Consider the following 17,476-nt stretch of genomic DNA (forward strand, 5'->3'; position numbering starts at 1 on the left):
GGAGGACATAGTTTTGAAAGAATGAAAGTGACATGTAGAAACGCCTATACACGCAGGTCCTGTGTAATACTCAAAATGTAAGGTCCCTGAATAAGGAGGACTGTTTTCTACATTGGGAACAAACTCGCATTCAATGAGTGTTCTTTACATTTCAGATTTCCAAAAAGGAACCGTATCAGGCTGGTGACGTGGATGCATGGGGATCCTTTAACCAACCCTCCTGAGGTACTATTGGTCTCCAAAGACCAACTTATTTTCTAAATGAAGTCATTAAAATGGTATTAACTACTGTTCAAACAAACAGGTCTTGTGTAATATTCATCATGTAAGATGCAGGTATATAGAGGACTGAGTTTTGAAGTTACAAAAAAATGAAAGTTACATGTAGAAGTGCACAGACACACAGGTCTTGTGTAATATTCAACATGTAATGTGCAGGAATATGGAGAACTGTTTTCTACATTGGGAAGAGACTCACCTTAAGCGAGTGTTCTTTACTTTTCAGTTGATTAACCCCATATTTTTTATATGTTCTTTTCAGCACAAAGTAAACACAGATGGTAAGGGGAAAGAGCTCAACAGAAAACTAAAACAGAAGGACATAGAGCCCCGCAGAAAAAGGAACACAAATAAAAATTCTGGTAAATCACCACACCTACACAAATCTTGAAACACCAAGCTAGTTAAGCTCAAAAGCACAACTGAAGCATGGTCAAAAGTAATGATCTACACCACTGAAAGGCAATAGGGTGACCATGTTCTTCTTTATGCATGATATTTTGAGCAGACATTATCCAATATTTATATTTTTTTCAAAATATCAAAGCACCACAAAACTAATAAGCAAAGTAATCAGAGTATATCTTTAAATTTGGTTAATTTTAAGATATTAACCAAATTTAACATCTAAAATTTGATTAATCTGGTTTTAGGAAACCAGAGATCTCAATAAATGGCCCTTTGCTGATGCTGCACCTGTACAGAACCTGTATTTTGGTGGAGTCAGTGAGATGGTTCAGAGGGATCTCCTTCACTGGAAAAAAGACTTGGCACCAGCATTAGAAGGAGGAACAAGTCTTTTGGCTTTGGATGGTTCTTCACCAGCTGCTGAGGCCTGTTTGTCAAACAAATGCAATTTTAAATTATGAAAAAAAAAAAAAATTTTCTAGAATTCCCTCAAATAATTAATCATACATACCAAGCAACCATACCAAGTGTTAACCTGTTTGGCATTTGCAGAAATTAATTTTCATCGATGCAACCTACATGCTCATTTCTGTAGCTTCTCCCACTAATGTATGTTCTTTATGAATGCTTATTTGAAAACAGGCATTACATAATTTATAACCAAGAAAAATTAACAATTGGAGTTGGTTTTCACTAATGAATTATTTCTTTTTTCTAGCATCTATGGAAAGTGCTAGGAGAGCAAAAAAGCATCCATGATCTCCCTGGAGATTGCTGCGGTCATGAGGCACTTTGGCGAACACATCAAGAAAGGACAACTGGCCACTATAATAGAATGCCAGCATTATCTTTTTGATTTAACAATAGACCCGTAATTCATTTAACTTTGCCATTCACAGATTTTCCTTTATGTTCACAAACAGAATTGTTGCTCTAGTTCTTAGTGAAGGTGCTGTAAATAAAGTCCACTTTCTGTGTAGCCATATTCCATATTTCCATGTTTGGACTTAATACATATATATTTCATGTTTGTGTATGCTGTGGTCCTGATAAATAAAATTGGCCCTGACAATTACTGTTGGTATCATGGGCGGAGCCAAGCACCTCATTATCGTCTGTCCTTCTAATACAGCATTGCATCAGGTTCTTGTATTTTGAGTTCTGATGTGTGTATTGAAGTTTTCAAGTGAGATCTATGTTGTGTAGCTCAAACAAGATTTTTGACAACTTACTAGGTCTTTCTAGCACAAGTGGAAAGGGGTGACTGTTTAGTGTTGCAAAAAACTGGTTTGAAAAAATTGTCCCTCTAAACCACCAAAACCCGTATGTGTGTGTGTGTGTGTGTGTGTGTGTGTGTGTGTGTGTGTGCGCGCGCGTGCGTGTGTTGTGGTCTGGAGGGGGTCAGCTATTTTGCTTGGTTCTTTTCTGCTGTGATTGGCTATCTGGGACCCACAGCTCCACAATCAGCATCCCAGACAGGAATCAGGGAGCGTCACTGATCTGAAGAAGATGGATGTCGTTCAGACAGCAGGGGACGAGCGCTGGTGTGAGTGTGGGAGAGCTGCTGAGTGTGTGGCTCGAATCTTTCCCTCCATCAGCGTCTCTCCGGGATCCTCACCACACACACACGCACACGCACACACACAAACTGTGACCGGCTCATGCATGTACCGAACGCCTATCTTCCCCTCCAGCAGCCGGTGAGCCACCTCTACCGTCACAAAAAATAAAAATAATAATTCCTCAATCTTCAGTTCTGTCAGGGTGAGAGATAGCCAGATGGAAAAGACGCACACGCTCCTTTCGTATGTATTCGTAAAATGCCGTAAAAGTTTTTTGTTTTTTTTTTCCTTTTCTTTTCTGTTCTTTCGCTCTGTTAGTTGTGTGATTTATCGTCCAGCCACGCCTCAGGGTTGGGGACGGGAGGCGACGCAAACCGCTGAGCGAGCGACGGTGCCCCCCTCACATCGGTGATGAGCCGGTCGCTTGGAAACACACTACCGGCGCCACACCCGAGTCAGGCCGGCGGTAATTATGATCCGCCGCATTCTGACAGCTCCGTGGATTTAACTCGGCTCTAATATCCTCCTCTGAGTGATGACACCCACTGGGAGCATGCATGCGCGTGTGTGTCACAAGCCAAGCAATCACACTGACAGGTGTCATGGTGTAAATCAGGTGGCACACATTTAACAGCAGTCAAGGCCCACAAGCACAACGTCCTTGTTCCGCACGCAAAGTGTCATGGGATGCTTAAAGGACTCATTCACTGTTATGGCTTTCAAACCCAAAAACACGAATCCCGTGACATTTATGCTTACTAATAGTGTTTGACCTTCCGGGTCCAATCGCTACATGATTCACTCCAACATACTGGATACAAGCTGACTTAATTTGAAAAAAATTAGACTTTATTGTAACTACACTTTGTATCAGCTCCATAACTAAAGACAGGAATATAAATGCTGGTGAACTGAAGTCGTTACAGTCCAGGATTTGACATTTAATGCCTGAGAATTGAGAGGGAAAGAACAGGTTGATTTTTTTTTATTATTATTGAAAATTACAGAACACTCTGTTCCCAAGAAATGTCACAGTTCATCCCATGGAAAACAGCTTAAGCTGTTTCACAATGCACATTAATTTTATTACTGTCGGAGCCCTTTAGCAGGGAGATTTTATTCTTTTACCATCTGGTTTATCTAAGTGATTTTTGTCTGAAAAATACCGGAGCAAATGTTGAAAAACATTTCTGAAAATATCTTCTCTTTTTGCCACTCTTGAATGTTTCAAGGCATCAAACAAATGTTAACATGTGACAGTCTGAGTAAATCCAAAATTCAGGTGTGTAATGCTTCATACCGCATAATAAATCCGACACTGAGTACAGGGCCAGTATCACCTACACAGATACTTTTTACAGTTTAGGTTTGATACATCATCAGAGCTTCTGTTTCACCATACATTTTATTTGATCATAACCTAAATTTAGTTTGATCATAACTTCTCTTGTCGCTTTTGTGCATTTTGTTCCAGCCTGAAGCTGCTGTGAAATGTTAGCGCCAGCATAGAGCAGATTAGACTATTTCACCATCTGCCTTCCTGCACAAAGAATAGCTATCTGTGAATCACCATCTTCAGTTACAAACCACATTGACATTTGTGTAATCAATAACACACACTTTTTTTATTTCCTTCACTCAAATTTTGCATATTCTGGAACAGCCAGTCCACACGCACACTCCAATTCCCTGATCTTTCCTAAAACAAGTGTAGAAATCGAAGCCCTCTCTTTAATAATTTCCAAATTTGTGCTTTTGCCTCTGCCTTCCCTCGCTGCCCTATTAGACGCCATCAGCAGCATCATTTGCGCTTCCATCAAATCCAATCTGACTACACCAGAGAGATTTGCTCTACAAGGGTCTCCTTGGAAGCCATCCTGCACAAGTCAGAGGCAGTGCTCTGACAACCTTCCCAAGCGTTCTGCTGATTGGTGCTCACCAGCTCGTTCAGAATTCATATCCAATCAATTAAAGTGTGAGCTCTATTCTCTAAAGATAGCCCTCCATATGCGTGCTGTGTCGAGTAGACACGTCGCCTTTTTTTTTTTTTTTTTTTCTTGGTGCAGCTTTAGAATGAGTGGTTGTTTTAATAAGAGGCGCAGCAGGACAGAATCAAGCTGACGGCCTCCAGCCGTCCTGTGCAGGCTGGGAAAGCTCAAGCGAGAGGCAAATGCGTTTATGTTCTGATGCACTCATGAGATTGCTTTTGGGCAGAATGGAAAACGCTGAAAAATGACAGTCAGTGTTTTTCTGCAAAATGAAGTGCGCCGTGTTGAAAAATGGTCCATTGTCAGCAAACAGACTGGATATTTGTGTGTCATCAGCTGTGATGGATGAACACCCCGCTTCATTTTATCTTGTCAAGTTCGCTGCACTTCCAACAGAACAATAAAATATGTGAACTCATGAATCAAAACCAGAGTTTGGTGCTCAACCTAAAACACACAGGAGTCGGAGTTGTGCAGTTGTTTTTTTACCTTATTAGATGGAATATTTAGTGAATATGTAATGACTAAGAGAGGCTTTCTTTTTTATTACATACCTTGGCATGGGCCATCTCACAGTCTGATCACACTGGGTAAAATATAACAGTTTCATCTAACAACTTAGCCTGGAATCCCACAAGCGGTCAAGTTTTATGCTTATGTGGAGACATTTTGAATGACGTTCGAATAGTTTGTCAATAGTGTAATTAATATATCGAACAAAAAAACTAACATTAATATCATTGTTGCTAAATAGATTATTACAATAATTGATTAATATCCTATAAAAAAAATATTTATTATCTTGTTCAATCAAAAATACAGGAAAAGACAATAAATGCACTAGTTTTTCTTTGGTTATTGTATGTATATAACTTTCTGACAGTGTTCTTATAATTAAGTAACACAAGTAAACCAAAGAGATATTAGAATATTAACATGTCAGCTGGAATTTTAAAGAAGTTCTGCCCTCAAGAAAACGGCCAAAGATGTATTTTCTATTTAGCAACTGTACAGTTTTTATAAAAAAAAAAAGAAAAAAAAAACAAACAAAAAAAACAGACAAACCGATTTAATCACAAGTTCATCTCAAAGTTCTTACAAACTGTACAAAAAAGTGTTTCTTTATAGTCAACATCTGGGTTGCCAGGTTTGGGGCTATAAAGATGTCAAAGCAATTCTAAACGAACCTTGTTCATCCAGTCAAATGGTCTATTTAGATCAGCAATACACAGAAAGTGCTTTTACTGCCAGCAGAATGAGAGCATCACATGTGTGTGTTGTCTCCACAGAACCCTTCAGAAGCTAAATTGTGCAAACTTCCGTTAAAACTAAGCTGTCAGATTCGCCCCATTCCTTCGCTACCTTCAGGGTGTATCAGTGCTCTTTTCCACTGTTACTCCACCTCTCGCCTACTCACATTTTGATAAGCTCCCCAAAAGAAAAGACAAAAAAAAATCACACACATGCACATTGAAAAAGAACATGTGCCCACACACTTGGCACAAGCATAAAACTGTTTTGGTTAAAGAACAGCCACACATTAGCTTTTATGTTTCTTTTTATCTTGCCTTGTTTGCATTTGTGCCAGTTTAGTCAGTTCAAAACGACGGTACACACTGACAGCAGAAAACGGCTGAAGGTTTGCCTTTGAGACTAGGCTTTGGTTCACCAACATGTAGGCCTGTCACGATAGCAAATTTTGCTGAGCGATTAATTGTCTCAGAAAACTATTGCTATAGACGATGGTATTGTTTGAAGACCTTTGTACACTGATTTAATGGAAATGACATAATAATGTATGCGATTTGGAAGATAGTGCATCTATCTGCCAAAGATAGATACACTTTATTTTCAAAAGAACACCCAACACTTTGGGTGTTCTTTTGAAACACCCCAAAAAATTTTTGAAGGACTCAAACGAGATGGGATTCAAATGGGGAACTGAAGATCAAAGGAGACATATGGTGGAAAAAATTCTTTGGCGTTTAATTTATAAGTCTAGTAACAGGTCTTCATATGCTGCTTACAAAATGAAGCACACCGAACCTGTCCACAAAAAGCTTGCCCCAAAACTCTGGGAAGAGGTGAAAGACATAGATTTTTGTATTTTTTAAAGAAATGGAAAGAAAACAATGCAGAGACATCTTACAACTTCTCTGTGGCAATGATGACGTGGTCAGGGAATTGCTGTTTAAGATGATCAAAAGTGGAAACCCGATTGTTATCTACAAGGTCACCGAGTGTTTCAGAAGAACCCTGGCATGCCCTAGAAAAATTCACCTTAAGGAAGACTACATCTGAAAAGCATGGAAGTGGATTCAACATGCTGTATGCTGTGGAGACGATACAGACGATCAGAGCCAAGACCCGTTTAACAGTGGACCAAATTTTGAGCCTCGCCCAGCACCTGACTCGGGACCGGCGACTGACTCGGGACCGGCTCCTGACTTGGGACCGACCACTGACTCGAGACCTGCCACTGACTTGGGACCGGCGACTGACTCAAGACCTGCCACTGACTCAGGACTGGCCACTGAGTCGGGTCTGGCCCTTGAGTCGGGACCGGCGACTGACTCGGGACCGGCGACTGACTCGGGACCAGCCCCTGACTTGGGACCGACCACTGACTCGAGACCTGCCACTGACTTGGGACCGGCGACTGACTCGGGACCGGCCACTGACTCGAGACCAGCCACTGACTCGGGACCGGCCACTGACTCGAGACCTGCCACTGACTTGGGACCGGCCACTGACTCGGGACCGGCCACTGACTCGGGACCGGCGACTGACTCGGGACCGGCCCCTGACTTGGGACCAACCACTGACTCGAGACCTGCCACTGACTTGGGACCGGCGACTGACTCGGGACCGGCCCCTGACTCAGGACTGGCCACTGAGTCGGGTCTGGCCCTTGAGTCGGGACCGGTGACTGACTCGGGACCGGCGACTGACTCGGGACCAGCCCCTGACTTGGGACCAGCCACTGACTCGGGACCGGCCACTGACTCGAGACCTGCCACTGACTTGGGACTGGCCACTGACTCGGGACCGGCCACTGACTCGGGACCAGCCCCTGACTTGGGACCAGCCACTGACTCGGGACCGGCCACTGACTCGAGACCTGCCACTGACTTGGGACTGGCCACTGACTCGGGACCGGCCACTGACTCGGGACCGGCGACTGACTCGGGACCGGCCCCTGACTTGGGACCAACCACTGACTCGAGACCTGCCACTGACTTGGGACCGGCGACTGACTCGGGACCGGCCACTGACTCGAGACCGGCCACTGACTCGGGACCGGCCACTGACTCAGGACCTGCCACTGACTTGGGACCGGCGACTGACTCGGGACCGGCCCCTGACTCAGGACTGGCCACTGAGTCAGGTCTGGCCCTTGAGTCAGGTCCTGCCTCTGACTTGGGACCGGCCCCTGAGTCGGAACTGGCCCCTGAGTCGGGACCGGCCTCTGACTCGGGACCGGCCTCTGAGTCAAGCCCGGCCCCTGAGTCGGGTCCAGCCTCTGACTCGGGACCGGCCTCCGAGTCGGGACCGGCCTCTGACTCGGGACCGGCCTCCGAATTGTGGCCAAGTCAGGACAACATCTGAGTCAGGACGTTCTGGAACAATCGCCTGTACAAAGTACAGAATACAGTTCTTGGTTTCCTACACAGTGAATCCTCCATTAACAGGCAAATGTGGAAGTGGAATAGTCATACAGGTGGGCCCTTGTAATTCTGTTTTGAAAAGTCATAAACCAGACAATCCTGAAAGTAAACGCAACACTAATGAAGACTCGACATGTTAACATCTGTGACACAGTTTTGGAAGATCCTGTATTGGTAGACGTTGAGGACCACGACAGAAATGAAGACCCTACATTGGTGATACTGTTTTGGACGTTATTGAATCAGTAGACTTTGAGGACCAAGAAATAAATTGAGACTACTCATTTGTGAACATTTGCAATCTAGTTTTGGCAGACATTTGGAAGACATTGAATCATTAACTTGGAAGACACCAGTCAGACTGTACTACAGAGACAGACTGAAGCTCAAAAGAGTACAGATCAGGAGTGCAAACAGGATCCAGCAACTAACATAACACACAGGTGATCTTAAATACACAATGGAAACAGAGGACCAAGGGACAGCGGAAACCAATAATGCGGTAAGAAAGAAGAAGAAAATTTAGAGAGAATACTGAGCTGTACTGCAATAGAGAGTCTGGGACACGTGGAACCAGAGGTAGGGCAACAATCTGGGATGGTGACATGGAAGTGCATTCAACATGCTGTCTGCTGTGGAGATGATTCAGACCTTCATGGGCAAGAAACCTTTTACAAGGGACAGGCCTCCGAGACCCTCCGAGTCAGGACCGTCCTCCAAGTCGAGACCGTCCTCCGAGTCGGGACTGTCCTCCGAGTTGGAATCATCTGACATCAAGCTGTTAATTTTCATAAAAAGTTCATTTTTATGAATTTTTATTTTTAAAAAATTAGAATTTGTATTAAAAATTCATAAAAAGCTGAATAATATAAAAAGTATGAAGGTTATGAATACCAAGAGATATAGCCGGCATTAGGAGAGCAAGCTGAGTAGTATAAAAGTTCCATCCATCCATCTTCTTCCACTTATCCGGGGTCGTGTCGTGGGGGTAGCAGCTTCAGAAGGGAGGCCCAGACTTCCCTCTCCCCAGCCATTTCCACCAGCTCCTCCGGAGGAATCCCAAGGCGTTCCCAGGCCAGCCAAGAGACATAGTCCCTCCAGCGTGTCCTGGGTCTTCCCCGGGGCCTCCTCCCGGTGGGACGTGCCGGGAACACCTCACCAGGGAGGCGTCCAGGAGGCATCCTGACCAGATGCCCGAGCCACCTCAACTGGCCCCTCTCGACGTGAAGGAGCAGTGGCTCTACTCTGAGTCCTTCCCGGACATTTTTTTAGGTCTGAAAAGTAGGACATGTCCGGGAAAAAGAGGACGTCTGGTCACCCTAACCTATTAACATGTTCAGTTTGAGTTCTAAACAGCTAACGTTAGCTTACGGTGCTGCATGTCTTGCTAGCAGTTAGCTTCCACTCTGAAAATGAATTAACATTTTCAACAGACTAACTCATTTTACACTTTTCTATTACAGGAACCAAAACTATTAAAAACCACATAGAAAACTGTGTAAGTTTGACAAACTACTTCTGCATGTAAAAATGTCACATCAAAAAGGAAGTAAATCTTGTGTTCCATTGTTAGGTACAGAGTCAACTCATAAAGCACTTCTTAATAATTCATGTTGCAGAATTCTTGTGAGCACTGTGAATATACTGTTTCTGGCTAATCATTAGCTGCTAACAATGCTAACAGTTCTGTTAATCTAGATTGATGTTGGGCAACAGCCTTGAAAATGACTGATTGAAAGGACTGAATTTACCTTACCAATCATTTAAAATTTGAAGAATTGATTTAATCAAAGAAATAAGAACCATTAAAGCAAAGGCAGCTCCAAAAAAATCCTAATCTGGATTTTGTGACAAACACAATTCTGTTTCTCATGGCCATCGTAGAGAAAGCAGAGCACCTAACACTTTATCAATGTAGTATGGAAAACACCAACGAGGGAATGAGGAAGTTTTAGAGTAAAATTTGCAGATGTACATGTGTAGAAGTTAATAAATAAAGACTCAATGTCAATATTTGCATAGAGGTCTGCATGATTTACTCTCTTTGAGCAATGGCTTCTAATATTTTTACAAGCCTGCCGTTTTGAAGTTTTTTCCTTCCTGGAGTATTCTGTTAGCCTCAGGGGGATTTTGTTTTTGTTGGGATGATAGCAAAGCCCCAGGGATTTGCCTTGTTACAAACAAAGACACTTAATTACATTACAAATTAACTGTCCTAAATAAATGATGAGTTTTTCACAGTCAAATTATGTATTTTAGAAAGCCTTTGGGTATTTCATGAATGTTTCTTAAAGTTCCTTCTGTTTCCTCAAACACAGGCTGGACTTGGTCAGTTGAAGCTGGAGGCCACAGGGTAAGCCAAAACAGGAAGTGCACAGGTGCATTAAGGAAGTTAGAGTTCCATGCAGACTATTGTTGGGTATGAGTCACAGGGGAGGGAAAATCCAGCAGTTTTTTTTTTTTACTCAAATATGGTTTATAAAATAATTGTGGAAAACATATCTCGTATTTTTTAAATATCTTGGCTCTCTTATAATGACTCAGCAGCTGTTTGCTGGACCAGTGATCCAAATTAAATGCTCATAGAATAATTACATAAAGTGGACCAAACAAGCACCTGCTGTGAACCATGGAGCTTTTTTACTTAAAGAAATAACTTGGATATATAAACAATTCACATGAAATGAAACATTCACTTTTTTATGGGTTTTAAAGGTATCATATTGTATGCTCAGCCTTCATGCATAAAAAAATATTTTCTATGAAACAAAGAAGCTTAAGATCTCAAAGCACACAAACATCCTGGGTGAACATGACATGAATTATTACAACCACCTAAAGTCTAAACATTGCCAGAATGAAGGATTTCCACAAAGAACTGGGTTGTGCTTTTATTTTCAGTACGTCAGATTATAATAATATTTGTCTTTTACGGTTTCTGTCAGAAATCAAAACAGACCCAAACCAACCCAAAAAAATGGATAATAATGGCTTATATTGCGCCGAACGGTCTCGAGTCTAAATACATGTCCAAGTTGATTATCAGAGTTGAGCTTCTGTGTCAGTCAGCTCTGAAAAGAAACAGCGACTCATTTAGATCAAAACACAGCTTTTTAAAGGTAAAGGTAATTTTATTTATTTCGCACATTTTCAGCAACAAGGTAACAAAGCAATACAAAGTGCTTAAAGATTTTACTGCAACTTACCTGGAAGCTAAAAACTATGTAACACCTCTGTCCTTTGTTTTCTTGTTAACCACTCTCTGTGTGAATGCTGCCTTCCCTTTCAGATGTTCAGGCAGCTCAGCTAATTGCTCAGCTTGTTGAAGCTGCACATTGCAAGGCCTCAGCAGGCAACAGCTTTCATCAAAGGTCAGGTTGCTGAGTACGTCACAGGTTTTTGAAACAGCAGTTGTCAAGGACAAAACGTCACATGTCAAATTTACACTAAAGCTTAGGTTGGAACAAAGGTTTTAAAGAATCGTAAAGGTGCTGAATGAACTTAAAGAAAACAGAATATATTGTGCTATCTCTGTGAAAATCTTTTTCCTACTAGGAAACATCAAGGCCAGAAAAGTTTTTTTTAAAACCAATTTCTATCCCACAAAACCTCACAATGTCTGCAGTTATGCTTTCAAAATTAAAGTTTGTTCCCTTTTTCAAGCATGAATGACTACTTGCTTTGTGTACAAGGTCAAACAAGAAGCCTGCGCAAATTCTAAGCAGCCAAGTATCTCAGTAAATCACTGAAGAAAAGTATGAAAGCCTTGCTGGACGTGAGCACAGAAAAGATTCATTCAGACGGCGACAGAATGACATTGAATAACTTGGTGCTTTATTGATAAAAAGCCAATTCAGAATTTTGAGTTCATTCACTTTTTTCCCTCTAATTTGAATGAATGTTCAATGAAAAACTTTAATTCAGAGTAATAGTGGTTAATTCCACTAATTTACCATGAAACAGATATGATTTTTCTGGAAACTGATCGAGCTTATTCCTGGACTTGATAAAATAACCCATTTGCTAATGTGAGACCACCTGGTTTTATGGACGCTAATGCTAACAGCTTTTTTTGTTGTTGTTTTTTTTGCCATTTTCGAACATTTAGTTTTAAAATTTTTATCTTAGAAACTTGTAAAATCCAATCACATTTCTATTCAACAGTTATTTTCACAGAAGACCATGTTGGTCTGCCCGTAAAAGTGCCTGACAGAAATGGTTAATCATAATAAAGTCAATGATTAGTTAATGATAGATCATTTTATGGGTAATATGTATATATATAGATGAAGTGTGCCACCATTGAAATGTATATTTTGTTTTTTAGCTTTGTTTTGTTTTTACATTTTTAACAGGCTTATTTATTCTGGAAAACTTAACGTAATGAAGTCGTTTAGAGAGGTATGTTAATCTCTGGTTAAAGTCTGGCACAAGCAATTATAAATTGTGTAATGACAACAGAAAGAAACAATATTGTATAGCCAAACCGTATAACAATTCTTTCTTAGACTTTTTATTGGTCAACAATTCAGTTGTGGAAGTTTTAAAGAAGTGCTAAGGAGTTTCAAATTGATTAAAATTGGCAGTATTTTGGTCACCAGGAAGAAAAAAAGATGCTGACACAATTCAAAGGATTGATAACCCCTGAGAGAATACAGAAACAGCGCATGGCGCTGAAGGTGGCGCCTGCTTTAGAGCGCCCTGCCATTTCAGATTTCAGTCAGCTATTTCAAGTTTCAGTTTATTCATCAGTTTCAAGAATCTTGCTAAACGTTTCTGTTCGAGAAAGGAGAAAAAAAATCAGCAAGATCTTTATTTTTACTATAGTTTTAGATCAAAGTGACATAAATAAAACTCTTAGTACGCAGGGTGATGACCTTAATGTTTTGTTTTGTCTGCAGGTGCAAATGTTCAGGAGCCAAAAAATGCTGAAGCTCATAGACGCTTCCTAATTCCTTCTTGGATGAAAGATAAAGCCCTGCTGATGGTTTTGTTGACCTGCATCTTAATCTGATTTAACAAGTCAGAGTCGTGAATTTTATGTCAGGAATGTAGATTTGGAATGTTTCCTTTTGTGTGCCACACTAATTATATCACACTTTACTGACTATGGCTGGTATTTATATGTGACTGGGATCTATAAGCAAACCTCTGTGCCTTTATGAACAAATGACATCATAGGCAATATAGCAAGAAATAAATATTATTACTGTAGACTTGATTAAAGGGAACTTGTCCCATGAAAGTATGCGCCAGTTTTTTGGAAATATTTTGAATTATACTTTTTTATTTTTCATTGACCATACAATTGCGCAATTTGACATTTCAAGAATAAATCTTCTTAAGGGAAACACGGCAATTTTTTTAAACTTTCTGCTTCTTCAGTGCACCAGTTCCAATATGAGAGTTTCAATACAAGTGTCCATCTCATTATTTTGCTTTTTAGTGAACATAAGAACCTTGGGATATATGTTGTTTGTGGCTGGAATGTTGCAAAATGTGAAAAGTCAGAATATGAACAGAATTCAGGACAAATTTAGAGCTTAACATTTGTAGCCCAATCAGGACCAAAAGTTTTTTGTTTTTTTTTCTTTCTAGAAATGATGTACCGGTACATGTTTTTTGTTGCCAGGTCTTGGGGGAAGGGGGAGGGAGGGGGGGCAAGCAAGAAACATGCTCATGCTCTTCTTAATGAAGAAATAATTTGATTTTATTAAAATTCGTCTTGAGGTTTTCACTTTTTTTCTGTCAACAGCATTTCATCTTATCAAAATCTAGTTTTCTATTCATAAGCATAATTTAAAAAGGTGGGAAACACCAAACATTAGAGAAGTCAGTATGTGCACCAAGAATCCATTCACAACTTCTGCCTACCTGCAACATGTTAGCCTATCAGACACAGAAGAACAATATTCCTGTTCACATTATTGGTTTCAAGCGATGCCTGACAATTGGATGGAAACATAGCAACTGATGAAAAGAAAATCTGAAGAAAGTTTCAGAAACAGTTATGGCTGTTTTACTGGACAAAACGTTGGAAGTTTTGTTCCTAATAAATTCCAAAGTCTCTCTGGCCTTTGTGTTCTGGATCCTTAAAGTGTAGCTAACCTTCCTGTGAAATCAAAGCCCCGCCCCAAAATGTTAGGGCGGAGCCAAGAGACACTGAGGGGCGTGGTCAAGTGTGGGGACGAGCAGAGGCGGTTAGCTGTGGTGAGAATAAAAGAAGCGCTGCTGCTAACTTATAAACTTTGAAAAAAAGTATTCAGCTTAATTTTTTTTTTATAAAACCAACTGCTGTCTTCAAAACTGAAACTTGATTTCTTTTTTATAGCGCAAAAAACTACCTCACTTTGTTCAAAGTTCTCCAAAGTGTAAGTGTTCCCCATGAACTGCGCTGATTGGAGTTGATTCTTACATAGCGGTGAATATGCAGATATTTGCTGCTCCACGCTGTTACCGCTGAGATTCCTTCATTGGCAGAGAACGCAACACAAATGCGGCTGAGCACGAGGGAGCAGCTCGGCTTGAGGTGCTGAATCTGCGGGTTTTACCATCTTCACACTGGTGATCAGCAGCGTGAGTTTAGGAATTTCCCAGAATGCCATCGATTGTTGCGGTTGGATGTGTGCGGTGTGATGAACCCCTATGACGCAGCTGTTAAAAATGTAAACTTGCCACAGCCTTCGTTTTCCCTCGCTGACTGTCGCTCTGTTCGCAGGGTAAACAGGCAGCCTGATCATTCTTTGTTCAGCCTAAGAAATGCAGCACAAGTTGTTTACGGGGAACAAAAAAACCTCTTTGGTGTTTGTTGCACCCAAAGCGTTCCTTTGCCTCTGATTTAACCCACAGCTTCAAACACTCATCAAAGCGTTCAGATAAAAGAACAAGGAAAAATAGCTGATGAATGAAAATGTTTCTGGGATAGAAGTTATAAGACTCAGTTTGGGTTTTGAAGAGCAAGGAACACCTTCGGAAGCTGGTTTTATTTTTACGAATCATAATTATTGCAATAACTCTGTTCAATATCACTAAAAATAATTCTACAACCAGAGCAGAGATCTGAGAAAATTCTGTATTTGTGTTTGCATGTATATTTGGAAAAACTGAGATGTAGGGTCCAACTCATTCCATTCTGCGAGAAATATTGCACCAAAATATCATCTTGTGTTTTAATAATTTTATCTTGTACGATATGTAAAAGTAATTCAATCTTTCCCATGTTTAACTCCCAACAGGAAGTTGTGTTTGTTTTGAAGCAATCTGATTGGCTGACATAACTTTTAGTTTTCATGCTACACTGCACCCTGCTGGTTCGGCGTTTTGGTCGGGTTCAGGTGGATGAAAACTTTCCTGAAATTCATCTCATGTGTAAGATATTATTTTCAAAATATGTAGCAGAGATATTAGTTTTTATAAAGATCCTACTATGTGTATGTGCAAAGCCTTAGGGACAAATCTTAATTCATTCAACAAGTCAAACCAATTGTTTGCTGTTTTAACAAAACTGCTCCTTCACAGACGTTGACGATGATTTAAAAATGACATTGCAGTCATATTGACATGGGATCTGGGTTTTCATCTGGAGGTCTGCAACCTGCAGCTTCAGAGTCACTTCAGAGTCAGGAGTGTCTCGTTGGCACTGTGACTCACTCAATAAATAAACCCATGAAATATTGCCCTGGTTTTGCATTTTGTTTCATTCTTTTGTTCTGGGCCTCTATGTAAAACCTGCAGGCCCGTCCTGCCCTCTCCTCCCTGGTAAATTTGGTCTAAAGCTGCCATTGAGTGAAGGGGGAAAGGATGCTGCTATATTTCAGTGCATTTGAGGAGTTTTAGCCTGTTTCTGCATGCACGCTGCAACCGCACAAAAGACCTGCAAACAAACATCAAAGCATTTAAAATGCATGTCAGGAGCTGATTTGTGCTCTAAAAGGCACAGATGACAGCAGAAGTGTTTTCAGAGACAGACTGATGGGTTGCTTTTTGTTTTGGGCTCCTTTTAACATCTTTAATGGCATGATGAATGTGACAGATAAAAGGTTGACCTCGTTTCAGTCTGACTAGCAGTTGTCAATATAATTTATCTATAATTATTGTTCACCATAAAATATGTTTAGTGAAGATCTTCGTAAAAGAAACATGTTCTTAATATCTATATCTCTGTTTGTTAGAGAACATTACAGAGCAAACAGAATCATAAAGACTAAGGCACACAGCAGACAGGTCAGGAAGAAAGTCACTGAGATGCTTACAGCAGGATTACGATGTAGTACAATATCCCAACAGTTGTATTCATGATAAATGACAGCTATTCTGTTATTTGTCACGTTCTCAGTGACTGGTGAAGAACGTGAAGAGAGAAAACAGAAGTTCTGCACAAACAATCTTCACTAAACACGTAGCTACTTGAAGAAATCTTAACAGGTGATAACCAAAACTTGAAAGTTTACAAAACAGCCAATAAAAATGTGTGCTTTGAAATTTATCAGGAAAAATTTACTTAGGGGAAGCTAAGTGTCCTTAACATTTTCAAAGTTAGCAAAAACGCAAGCGTTCTAAATGGAAAATTAGCTTAGCTATTAGCACATTAGCATATTACCGCCACCTCTGTATTTTTGTATTGGTTGAAGCCATTTGCTCTGTCTGGAGATAACTTTGGGATGTGTAAACTCTATTTGATCAAAAAAAAAAAAAAAAAGTAGAAGCAATAATTAAGAATATCTTCACATTTATATTTAATGAATATGATAAAACAACTGCTGTGCTCCAGCTATGAAAATAAGCACAGGTTCTAAAGTTCAAAACAAAACGGGCTTGGAGTTGACTTGAGGAACTTCATACCTCCTGGTGTACAAAGAGGATGATTATTCCACCTCCAGCAGAATGTGTTGTATTGACTGGTACCTCGGCAGTGAGTACTGATGGGTGGAGCGATCGCTGTACTAGAATCAGTTTACAAGATAATTAGAGCAGCTAATCTGAACACCCAAACAGTAACAACAACAAGGTTAACAGATGACCTGGAATGCCCTGAGTACCTATCTCTCTCTCTCTGTTGCTCTTACACACACAAACACACACGTGCGCACACACACACTGTAGTATGCTGCTCCCCCATCTTCTTCTCATCCACAGCCATCTGGCTCCAACGTTAGCGATAATATGATCACAACGGATTTCATATTATTATTGGATTATCTAAAGGTCGCTACGAGGTCACCGTATCACATTCATTTTCTCATCGTTATGTAACACCTTTCAAATCCACACAGCCGACATGCTAAGGAGCCTCATGTTCGCATTGTCTCATTATCTGCCAAAATACCTCAGTAAACATGTAAGCGCCTGTCCAATAAAGAAACACAAACAGACAGTTCCTATCATAGATTAAAGACGTTTTGTTTTACATGTGGTTCTAGAGTAAGGCTAGGCTGGGGGACTTCTAAAATAACTACATGCACCTACCTTCATACCACTGATTAAGATAACAATATAATAAAACACAGACATAGGCAATCATTCACCAAAACTTCAGAAGGTAAAAAGTCAGAAGGGCCATTTCTATGAACTT

At 40.6% G+C, this 17,476-nt stretch overlaps 1 long non-coding RNA gene across 1 annotated transcript; it reads left to right on the forward strand.

The window, feature by feature from the left end:
* The first annotated feature begins 579 nt into the window (after positions 1-579).
* On the forward strand, positions 580-1,839 carry LOC122830192. The gene is made up of 2 exons (XR_006370493.1): positions 580-641; positions 1,406-1,839. It is a non-coding gene; the product is annotated as an uncharacterized LOC122830192 (long non-coding RNA).
* The last annotated feature ends 15,637 nt before the right edge of the window (positions 1,840-17,476 follow it).

The sequence above is a fragment of the Gambusia affinis genome, linkage group LG01 (assembly GCF_019740435.1).
Source record: "Gambusia affinis linkage group LG01, SWU_Gaff_1.0, whole genome shotgun sequence".
NCBI classification, from domain to species: domain Eukaryota; kingdom Metazoa; phylum Chordata; class Actinopteri; order Cyprinodontiformes; family Poeciliidae; genus Gambusia; species Gambusia affinis.